An 11,261-nucleotide genomic window follows, 5' to 3' on the forward strand; every position below is an offset into this window, starting at 1 on the left:
GGGGGGGGGAGCGGCAGGGGGCTGTCTTGCCTGGGGCAGCACAAAGTGTAAATACGCCGCTGAACACGGTGAGTAGTGGAGTGCACAGCATGTATTTCACAGGCTCTACAGTAATAATAGTTCTGAACAGAGAGCTAGAGAATCTGAATGGATTTTGAGATATGCACTGTGTCAATACACTGACAATGAATAACCTCCACAGAGCCTTTAGATGCGGATCCCAGATTGGCCACCATCATTGTTTACCTAGGAGGAGGGCACCCTGGATGAATATGGTATTACATTTATCTCTACTTGGTAAGGTCAATCATGCTGAGAGAAGCCTATCATGGTGAGGAAGTGAGAAAAAGAACACCTTGGCTGTAAAGTGGGTGTAATATATTAAAAGCCAGTGCTATGGGGTAGTGAAGGGATGGAGACTACCCATACCTATGCTGGAATGGAGCAGGCAGAAATCATAGTTGTCCAGTTCTGTTTTTGCCAGAACTGTTTTTTAAGCAATACATCATGGAAATGGGATATGGCTTGATGAACGCAGGAGCTACAATGTACTTTAGCATAATATAATTCTGAGGGGAGGACATTATTACACCTCTGTGTTATGGAGCAGGAATCCTTAGTATGATTTCAGACAGACAAAACAAGCAGATCATCAATATAGCTTGATGAACGCAGGAGCTACAATGTACTTTAACATAATATAATTCTGAGGGGAGGACATTATTACACATCTATGTTATGGAGCAGGAATCCTTAGTATAATTTCAGACAGACAGAACATGCAGATCATAAAAATAGCAGGCACAATAAATGAAGATATCCAACCACTACTCATTTTATCTAATGGTAATTTTACATAGTTACTAGAAAACATAAAGTACAGAGTGCCGCCTCCATGTGTAAAAACTTTGATTTGAATAAATAGAAATAGGTATATGTACTCACAATGTTTAAGATTTCAACACGCTTGGCAAGCGTGACAAGCGTTTTTGGAATCTTAAACATTATGAGTACATATACCTATTGCTATTTATTCAAATCAAAATTTTTACAAATGGAGGTGGCACTCTGTACTTTTCTATGTATGTGACATGAGTCCCTAATCCCTTGGATGAGCAATCCCCGAGAGTGTGAAGAGTTTGGAGAGTTGAGACTGCGGTAGGATTATTGACAACAGCCGTAAGCAAGAGAGACAAAAACTTTTTACTTAGTTACTAGTTTATAGTATGTAATTTTCTCTTAACAATGTTTAATTCACAAACATGAATGTCACCAAGATGTGTTTTCATTAACCTGTTGAAAACCCTATTTTCTCAGAAAACAGCATTTAATATTATGAAGTGTTATTTTGCCACCACCACCACCATCCTGTGGCACATAATAAGGTTGCTAGGCTGAAGTCCAGGTCCACAGGTCTCTTCTACTGCTAGATGATGGAGATTGACCAGCTGTTTAAAGGAATGGTGTAACTCTTATTACTGTGCAAATCAAGCAAAATGTATCTTTGGTAGCATAGTAGAACCACCGCAGCCTGTGACGCTCTACAGTAAGCGTAGAATTATTTTACCAATCTGGGCAGGAGAACCGTCATTCCACTAAACCACCAATACAGCTCATTACCTTCTTGGCAGTCCTACTCTTAACATAGCAGTCTCTCTAACAAAATGATTCTCTTACATTACAATGACCCCACCCTGGCACACAGAAAGTCTCCTTTGCTCCATGCCAACATAACAGTTCCCCATCACAACAGCCAATGCCCCTGGCTCTATGCCCCCTAGCATCATAGTCTTTTGCTTAGAAAAAAGGAAGTCTCCCTGGTAATGTAGCACTTTATTAGGTAACATTCAGAGTCTGTTAAATTGTCAGATAATTTAAATAAAAAAGTAAGTGGAAGCCAAAGCCAAGCATTCTGTACCGTGCAGAGTGGGTCATGTTGGAAGGCCTGTTAATGGTAATCTGGGGTTTTTAAGTTATTGTTTACAAGTGTCATATAAAATCTAAAATGTTGTTAAAATGTTGGTATTTATGCCAGTTTTAGGTTTTCAAATGTTGCTCGCCCCCCATGTAGTTCCAGCAGTGCTGGTATACCGTATATACTCGAGTATAAGCCGTCCCGAATATAAGCCGAGGTACCTAATTTTAGCAAAAAAAACTGGGAAAAACTATTGACCCGAATATAAGCCGAGGGTGGGAAATGAGGCAGCTACTGGTAGATAGATACCAATAAAATGACATTAATATTTATTTAAAAGAAAAATAACCTAGCTCTGTAAGTGGAAAAGGGGGTACAGGGCTACATATCATGTACTACGGATCATTTAACCCATTCATATTAGCAGAGGATAATTGTAAATCTATTGTTCAGTGCACTCTATATGTAGTATATAGTACATGTACATATAGAGTGCCTGCAACAATACATTTACAATGATCCTCTGCTAACATGAATGGGTTAAATGATCCATAGTACAGGGCTACATACAGATCATTTAATACATTCATGTTAGTATAATTGTAAATGTATTGTCTGCACTGTATTAGCAGTATATACTCTATATAGAGTATATACTGCTAATACAGTGCAGACAATACATATATAATTGCTTAATGAATCTCTCTCTCTACCCCCCCCTCTCCACCCTCCCTCCCTCCCCTCACTCACTGTGTGCCGGTGATCGGATCATCACATCACGGAGAGAGCAGGGACGAGTCAGCGGCGCGCTGGTCCAGTGTGAGGAGCTCCAGGTGGGGTCCTAATTTAGCTGGCTCAGAGGTGCCTGCCCGCTAAATTACAACCCCACCTGGAGCTCCTCTCGCCTGATCAGCGCGCCGCTGACTCATCCCTGCTCCCCTGCCTGACTGGCCGCTGCGGGGGGTTTCTCTTTCTTCTTACTTACCTCGCTGAGCGTCGCTGCTGCTCCGGTGTGCGGCGCTCCGAGCGGGGTCATCTGGCAGTCTCCGGCCACCTAAATTAGGACCCGGAGACTGCCAGATGACCCCGCACGGAGTGCCGCACACCGGAGCAGCAGTGACGCGACGCTCGGCGAGGTAAGTAAGATGACGCGCTGGCGCTGACTCGAGTATAAGCCGAGGGGGGCACTTTTCACCCAAAAAAATGGGCTGAAAATCTCGGCTTATACTCGAGTATATACGGTAACTAAAACAGAAAGATCTGCATTAAAGAATCTCTGCAATATATCGGAGTAATATTCAGCTATATTTAGATAATTGCTGCCTGCTCCCACCCTCAGGCTGTATTGATCCACCAGCATCTGAATGTGCTTCTTTCTGAAAGGTGATCCTGCCATTTCTCTCTGTGTTGAAGGCATAATGAGACCACAGTGTCTCATACATGTCCCGGTTTATTTGTATAATTAGCTTTTGTTTTACATAACCCCCAGCCGGCCCCATGTATTTGTCTGAGACAGAGACGGACGCTCAGTGTGTCAAACACCAGTGTGTAATGTTCTCGCAGTAGAAGTTTATTTTTTGGGAATTTCTTTCATTCTTTCTGAAGTTGGAGCTATTGTAGAACCTGGGGTAAAGGATAGTGAACGTATTGTCCACAGCAAGCCCTAAATTCCATGTTTTATTTTTCTAGCGCAGGTTAGACACAACAAATCTACATCTTTTAGGCAGCTGTCTTTTTTTATTAAGCCTGTTATTTTTTTTCTTTTATAAATAAACCTCATCATTTAAAAAGTAATACTGGAAAAGTAGATTGGTTACTAGGTTTACTATTTTGCCTGCATTTGTAATTACGCACATGAAATGATAGAATTCCTTCCTACGGTGCTATTTTCACTTCTATTGGCAAGGTACAATGTATGATTTTTATTTCCATTGCATCCTTTCAATTAGCATAAATGGCTCTGTTCTGTAAATTGACATCAGAAAGAAGAAAGTGTTTGTGGCCATGCCTACACAAATGTAGAGGTGTTCTCTCCCTATACTTCTGTCGGAATATGGATCATGAAATCCTCACACAATGAAGATGTTGCTGATTCCTGCTGTATTCCTGTTTAAATATTGTCCAGTGCTGTATGTGTGATATAATTGTGTGTTCTTTATTACAATTAAAGTGATAATAAAGTCAAAGGTTTTTTTAAGGAGAACTCCACAGGATCCTACAAGGTTAAGGAGCCACTCTGCCGCAGGATATACGGTGTATAGGACATGAGGACACCTAGGGACATTCCATCGCTGGAACGGACAAAGAGGAGATAGGCTCCAGGGACCAGTCTACCAGCCAGCCAGCTAAGAGGTTCAGATGATTTTCATCCCCAGACAAAAACAAGCACTTAACCCTTGCAGTGTGGGGGTAGCCCTACTGTAAGGTTTAAGAATAAATCTGCCTTCTTTAAGCTTCTTTAAATGCTGATTAAATCTCTTACAAGGGATGCTGCTCCTTTATGTTTCAAAGTTTCAGCCTCCTTGGGAATCAGCTGGTCCCCTGACCTCTGGTCCTAATATCCTGTTTTAGTGTAGCTTCTTTCCCTTGCAGGGTCCTATGAAGCCACCGTTGTGTGTGTCTCCACAAAACAGACGGGCACAAGCAGGGCAAGACACTTCCACTACTCTCTGCTCCTCCTTCCTACTTCCTTCTCTTTTCCTTTCTCCAAGCTAGTAGATGTAAAGTTGCTGGAGACTGCTCTATCTCTAGTGATCTTTTACTGGACAGGAAGTTCAAAGTTGGAGCTGTTCAGAAACGTGAAGATTGTAAGTACTTGGGCAAACATTTAAAGACAAACTTTGCTGGGAAATATACCATATATTGCCAAAAGTATTGGGGCGCCTGCCTTTACACGCACATGAACTTTAATGGCATCCCAGTCTTAGTCCGTAGGGTTCAATATTGAGTTGGCCCACCCTTTGCCGCTATAACAGCTTCAACTCCTCGGCTGAAGGCGTCCACAAGGTTTAGGAGTGTGTCTATGGGAATATTTGACCATTCTTCCAGAAGTGCATTTGTAAGGTCAGGTACTGATGTTGGACGAGAAGACCTGATTTGCAGTCTCTGCTCTAATTCATCCCAAAGGCGTTCTATCAGGTTGAGGTCAGGACTCTGTGCAGGCCAGTCAAGTTCCTCCACCCCAAACTCACTCATCCATGTCTTTATGGACCTTGCTTTGTGCACTGGTGCGCAGCCATGTTGGAACAGGAAGGGGCCATCCCCAAACTGTTCCCACAAAGTTGGGAGCATGAAATTGTCCAAAATGTCTTGGTATGCTGATGCCTTAAGAGTTCCCTTCACTGGAACTAAGGGGCCAAGCCCAACCCCTGAAAAACAACCCCACATCATAATCCCCCCTCCCCAAACTTTACACTTGGCACAATGCAGTCAGGCAAGTACCGTTCTCCTGGCAACCACCAAACCCAGACACGTCCATCGGATTGCCAGACATAGAAGCGTGATTTGCCACTCCAGAGAACACGAGAACTCATCTCCACTTCTCTAGAGTCCAGTGGCGGCGCGCTTTACACCACTACATCCGACACTTTGCATTGCACTCGGTGATGTAAGGCTTGGATGCAGCTGCCCGGCCATGGAAACCCATTCCATGAAGGTCTCTGTTGTTGTGCCAATCTGAAGGCCGCATGAAGTTTGGAGGTCTGTAGCTATTGACTCCGCAAACAGTTGGCGAATTCTGCGCACTGTGCACTTCAGCATGCGCTGACCTCGCTCTGTCATTTTACGTGGCCTACCACTTCGTGGCTGAGTTGCTGTTGTTCCCAGTTGCTTCCACTTTGTTATAATACCACTATATTATTTAGTAGCAAGGAAATGTCACGGATGGACTTATTGCACAGGTGACAACCTATCATGGTACGCTTGAATTCACTGAGCTCCTGAGAGCGACCCATTCTTTCACAAATGTTTATAGAAGCGTCTGCATGGCTAAAGGTGCCCATACACTGTACGATTATCGTACGAGAATCGCGGGAAATCCCGCGATCGTACGATAATCGCAAAGTGTATGGAAGACGTGCAACCTTTTCTACTGTACGGTCGCACGTCTTCCGTCGAACAAGCAGGCTGGAAAGTGGCCTGCTTGTTCGACAACTGCCGAACGGGCCGGTGTGCGCACACGCACACTGCCCGTTTGCAGTCATCTGAAGCCCGCCCCGCATTGCAGTCAGCGGAAGCCCGTCCCTCAGGGGGGCGGGCTTGCGATGATCGCAAGTACGATCTGCCTGTCCAAGATAGGCAGATCGTACGTTTTTTAAATTACTTTGCAACCCTCGCAAGACAAAAGTCTTGTGAGGGTTGTAAAGTGTATGGCCACCTTTAGTGCTTGATTGTATTCACCTGTGGCCATGGAGATGATTGGAACACCTGAATCCAATGATTGAATGAATGAATTTTGGCAATATAGTGTATATTTGTATGATCTGCATTCACTATTGAAAAAACGTTTAAGAGTTTTTAATATTACTTTAATATTATTATTCACAGGGAAACTTACATATCTTGTATAGACACTGCTTGAACACCATCCACTTAAAATTAAGCAAATGGGAAAGCCTAAGAGATTTAAAAAAACTATACAAATTACTATACAACTATACATATATACAAAAGCATTACATCTCAGCATAGCAGACTGATGTATTGTAAACATATCAAGAAATGCAGATGTCAAAGTGTAATATTTTTGTCTGCTCTGAAACATGTGGGTACTATGTATTCCATTACTTAGAGGCGATGTTATTGTAGCTTCCTAGAATAACAAAGTAAGTGTCTGACACAACTCTTAAAGTGACCCTATCAAAAATGTTAAAATATATTAAATTCTTTTTTATTTAACTCCTGCTTGGACAATGCCTCAATAAAGAGGGAAGAATGTTGTCATTAAACAAGGTTCACTGATGCTAGTAACACTTGGCATAGTGATGCCAGGCATGGCACATCTTGTAGTGAATGGTGGGAGTGGAAGATTTTATTGCACAGGGCTCCTCTGTAGTTGGTGATTACCTGTGAATAAAAAATAATGTGAAATGAAAATGGAATATAGCAGATGTCACAGCTTGTAAGTGCATTTAAGGTATGTTATTTAAAGGGTATGATCATTTTAAAATCTGTCCAGGAAATGTGTCCTAGGCAGCCTGATTCTTGGAAGTCAGATGTTTTTATGATTTCCTGTGTGGTATAGCAGTAGAGTATATGTCCATATATAATGCAAAGTTTTGATTAAATAAAGAAAACCTGTGCTTTACCCATGGAGGGGAAAGCAACTAGTTAAAGTAGAAGTGAAGTTGAAAAAAAAAATGCCAATCGGCATTCTTTCTATGGCAGAAGAGACAGAAGGCGGCCGCACCATTATTTTGTTTGAAAAAATGTGCTTTTGGAGCATTTGTTCGATTTCCTAATACTTAATGGGGTTAAAACAACGTTTTGACCATAATGTTGAAATAATCGAAGGAGCGGTATGGAAATTTTTTATGGAACAAATGAAATTCTAACAGTGCATGTGATTTTCATTTGAGAAACTCTATTCATTTCAAAATCGAATGTCAGAGTCAAACGAAATTTAGAATCACATTTATCAAGTCTCCAATGGCATTATTGAATGTACTGACCACATTTTTCCTATGAAAACCTGTAAGAAGACAGAGGTAAAGATAGAAGCACCAGCGAGAGAGGAACGTAGCGCTGCAGGGGATTACTTTGGCAGGCAAGTCTGCCATAATGTGCTAATATGTTCTGCATAGTAGCACATTATGGCTAAAAGCCCTTGGCCCCCCTTTTTTTCAAACTGTTTTACTTCCACTTTAACTTTATTTGCCCCTCTCCAGTAATTACATACTCACCTTTCCTTTCTTCTATACCAGGTGACCCACTCCCCATCCTTTCACAGCACTGTGCTCGATGATTGGTCACATGCAGTACTGTCTTTAGGATATTCGCTGCCTAAGACCTGGGGGGGGGGGACAAGGCCGGTGGCTGGCATCCCGCCCAGTTCACTGACATCACTTGTTTCCAGAATTTTGGCGGGACGCCGGCCAGGGTGTCCTCCTCTGCTCCTGGCAACCAGTGACGTCACTGGTTGCAAAAAAGATGAGATGGACGGGATGTGACGTCATTGTCACGGGACACCAGCCAGTGACATTACTGGTTGCCAGATGCTGAGAGGGATCACCAGAGTCTCCCAGGTTGCTAAGAGCTGGGCGGGGAGATGTGTAAGGCCCTTACACAAGAAGGGACCACTAGGTTCCGAAACGTCGCTTTGAAACGTGACACTACTACAATCAATAAAGAGCTTGATTTGACATTTATCTGGAGTGCAAGTGACTTTCCAAACGATTTTGGCCCATGTCCCCACCCAGCTCTTAGCAACCTGGGATGCTCTGGCCGGAAAATGGGCAGCAGGCACACTCCATGGCCATGCTGCTCTGCCTGCCGCCTCCCTATGTGACCCAAAGAAATGCTGCCTGAGGCAACAGCCTCATTATATGGATGGCCCTGGTCACATGGGTGCAGGGAGAGAGTCCGCATGCCTATGTAAGTTCCAATTAGAGTGGCCCAGAGCCTTTAAAAAACGTTTTTCTTGCTCTCTCCCAGTAAATAAATGAGGGTGTGATGTGTTTGCTGCTGGGAAGGTAATGTATTAAAGAGAACCTGTGGCTTTCCTTTGCATTGACACAAGTCTGTTTCAAGTTGAATGTTTAAAAGCTTACATATTATTTGGAATATTGCGTAGCATATAATATACCCACACTATAAAGGGTAGTGGTCTCCAGGCAATTATATCACTAATTCCCAGATCCAGCAGATGCTGGTAGCCTCTTTGTTGTCAATAATACAAAGGTAGCTTTAGGCATGATTAAATAACAAGAGTCCTTGAAAGACTATTTATTTGTCAGGTGTCAGGATGTGGTCCACCATTGTTTATGTTACAATTTTGTAGGCTAAAGTTGACAGGTTTCCTGAACACAGGTGTTTAGTTTTCACTCATGTACACTTTAAAGGAAAACCATATTGAGAAAATATGCAAGCTGCCATTACTAACCTCTCTTTCTGAAAATGCTAGCTTCTTGGCTACCATTAGGAATGGGGCTCGGGTTCACCACTACCATGAATTAGCAGAAAATCTTGCAGGTTCGAGATTCGCTGTCAGATTCTGGCTAGGTTCACACCTGCACTACACCCCACGACACCTGGGACGAGCGTTCCGAGTGTTGTGCGGTCCTGCACAATGCAGGCAGCGATTTCCGCACGGCTCCATTGATTTCAATGGGGTGACATCCGCACGGCAATCGCAGATAAAAGGTACAAGTACCTTTTTTTTTGGCGATACATGACGTGCAGCCGCCCAATCTGCCCGGCGCAACTGGGGTCCCATTAAAAAATAATGGCACCCACAGTGTGATTGGTTCACACTTGGCGACTCCTGACCGTGCACGATTGCTGCGTGGTGAGGTGTCACGTACGTGTGTATCTTAAGATACACAAGTACAAAAGCTTTCAGTGATGCTTTTATAGTTGCACTTACTGATAGACTTTTAGACATACCTTTTTTTTTAAAAGAGACCCTGTCACTAGCCCAATTATTTCAACAAAAACCTTCCCATTAACTTATATGTGCATTTAATGCATTTACACCAGTTAGGGCTTTTGAATTGTGTACACATTCAAAAGCCCCAAGACTGCTACTGTACACTTCCATCTTGCATGTGGTGTCAGCAGCCCCATCAGACTCAGAGCTGTTATTTAAGTGATATTATATAGTATTTCCCTTTGCTCAAAGTGAAGGGAGGGAAGTAGGAGCTGGGCCAGCACATAGAGTAAATAAACGTCCCCTAGAAGAGAAAAAGGCACTAATGTGCAAAGAGGGGAGGGGGCTGTGTCAGGGAATTGACTCTTCCTGGAGCAGGCAAATTCTCTAGCCAGCTCAAAAGCACATTGCAAGTAAAAACAAATAATTTATGAGAAGGAAAAAAACTTTAAAATATTTTTTAAATTACGTTTAAAATACTTGATCTTGCTGTGTTTTTACATGCAATTTTTCACTGGGTCTCTGTAATGTCAAACAATACTAAGAATCTCTGAAAAACCCCTTATAAAACATGTGGAATTACTTTAAAAAATGGCTGGTTATTACAGAACTTAGTATTTTATTTGACTAACAAGACAAGACAACAGCTCTGCTTCTAAAGACAAGACTACAGCTCTGCTTTTAAAGACAGGACAACCATATGCTTTTAAACACTTAGTTTATGCTTATAACTATACTTTTAGTTCATGCTTCCTGCACACTCAGCAATTTGCTACATTACAAATGAATATTATTAATGGTAGGGCTGATGAAGTCCGGATAACAAATGAGGGAATTAAATTGATTGAGACACTTCCCCAGTCTACAGACCACCATTGAACTCAGGGCAACTTGATATTGCTGATGTCTCTATTTCCATTTGTCCGCTGAATTTCCAGGCATCGTCACTGAGTCTCCTCACAGACAGCCCAAGCCTCACCTCCCACCCACATGACAGCAGCCTGAATGCCCCAGAGATCACTATCAGTTTGGAGCCTGTAGTTTTCTGAGAAGCAGAAGGGTCCCAACACCTCACTCTGGTTTAGGTGGGGGTTGTCTAGACATTATTATTCTAAAAGCACTTGAGACTAACTTTAACTTTTACACTGCCACAAAGGACCAGAAAGTTTAATGCCTTTTTCAATAGTGAAATTTTCTTTTTCACAGGGCAAAATTTGTCAGTAATAGTGCTAGAAAAAAGGACTGTAAAAATAGTATCTAATAGTTAATATTTCTTTTTAATTAATACCTAATAGAACATTTAATAATGCAAACAATGCACTGCAAGTAGATGTGTATGTTTGATCCTGGAGCCGATAAATGTGTCTATTTGGACCATGAAGCATATCTAAAGCCATAACTTTTTATTTTAAGTTTTGATAGGGAACTGTTAAAAACCTCATCATGCCATTAAGGAAATGTCACTTTCTGTCCTGTAGACAAGACAGGACCTCAGAAGAAATCTTTATAATAAGCAAAAATTCTACTCTTGGATGGTTGTCACCTCATTGTCCCCACTGGAAGATTTCCCAGGTTCCTCTTCTGGTAAAAATGCAAAATTGTGGATTTGTCATCATTTTCCACCCCTGCAGCTGTGGTCACCAGGACTAATAGAGTAAATATGATTCGGCAGGGACCCAGACAGCAATGAAAACCTCAATGGGGGTTCTAACATTACCTACGCTATCCAAACTAAAAAAAGGAAGATTGGGTGGAGGAATG

Source organism: Nanorana parkeri, unplaced genomic scaffold (genome assembly GCF_000935625.1).
Source record: "Nanorana parkeri isolate BGI_ZX_2015 unplaced genomic scaffold, ASM93562v1 scaffold899, whole genome shotgun sequence".
Lineage (NCBI taxonomy): Eukaryota > Metazoa > Chordata > Amphibia > Anura > Dicroglossidae > Nanorana > Nanorana parkeri.